Here is a 1,298-nt window from a genome sequence, read left to right on the forward strand (position 1 = left end):
TTTCTTAGCCAGAGGCATATAGGCGTTTCACCTGTATTTGTAGAGACAAAGGCTGAATCCAAAGAGAATGGCCAAGCAAGCTCAGGAGAGGAGATGCAGAAATAAGGAGGATCTATCAAGGCAGCCTTCAGAAACCTTGATACATAACTCCTTTGCTGCTATAAGGGAGATGTGGTGGATACTGAGCTGGTATGGACCTCTAGAAAAATCACTTCTTTACTTATGAAGGGACCCTAAGCCCACATTTGAACAAAATTGGAAATATATCCCTATTCTTGTAAACGAAAACCTTTGACCATAAAATAAACAACAGTGGTTTGAGTAATTCAATAACACAGCCCCTTATGATTTGAGAGTGATCATTGTAGAACCGTTTCACAGGCTAAAAATGTAATTGGTTATGGATCAATAAGTAATTTCTTTTAGTAGGAAAGAAAGCTCTTGTTTTCATTTTATTTATTTATTTTTTGAAGTAGTAAGCACTTAAGTCAGAACTGAACAAATATATTTTGAAAGTTGAGATTATATAAAACAGTAAGATTCCTTCCTGCACTACTTAAGTTTATCTTAACTGACCATTTACTTATGAAGCTGTAACAATCCAGATGCTTTCAGTTTTGAATGTTAGATAGTTGCTGAAAGGCAGCTGAAGTTACATTCCCAAAGTTCCCATTTTGACAACTACATTTTAAATTGAAAATTTGTGATGGTACAATAATGGTGGTGCTGAGGATTTTTGTTGTCATTGTTTTTTTCTGTTTCATGTTTTCCAAGATTAGCCATGAATTTAGCCCTTGTGGTCAGAGTAAACTCCTAATCAGCTACTGGAAATGCCAAAAGTAAGATGCAAATTAAGATGAAGAAAATAAGTCAATTAAATCTTTGATAATTAAAACCTTGGAAAACACCATTTGATGGAGTATGGCAGTTGGTGATTTTTTGTTATTATTTTAGAACTAGTGCAAGCTGTTTTAATAGGAAAAAATTTGATGACCTAATCAAATGTCCTTTGAGGTCTGAGTACAGATAAAGGGAGAATTTACAGGGACAGACACAAAGAAATAAAACAAATTCATATGATCACTTAGAGCTCGGGGGGATAAAAAAGAAATGGGTAGACTTTAATGCTTCTTCTGAAATCTTCCAGAAGATAGATACGTTAGACCAAGAACTATGATGGTAAGAACACGTCAGAGGTTTTGAATGTGTTATATTTTCCTGTGTTTGTTAGTTTGATATATTGGCAAAATATTAGTATCTCTTAACAATAAAATACTGTGTCTTCTTCTTTACAAATA

The 1,298-nt window shown here is 33.8% G+C and overlaps 1 protein-coding gene across 8 annotated transcripts in view; it reads right to left on the minus strand.

Moving 5' to 3' along the window:
• NRXN1 (neurexin 1) overlaps positions 1 to 1,298 on the minus strand; it is a 690,023-nt gene that overhangs the window by 326,662 nt on the left and 362,063 nt on the right. The window lies entirely within an intron of this gene.

This window comes from Otolemur garnettii, unplaced genomic scaffold (genome assembly GCF_000181295.1).
Source record: "Otolemur garnettii isolate 467f Iridium unplaced genomic scaffold, OtoGar3 scaffold00024, whole genome shotgun sequence".
Classification (NCBI taxonomy): domain Eukaryota; kingdom Metazoa; phylum Chordata; class Mammalia; order Primates; family Galagidae; genus Otolemur; species Otolemur garnettii.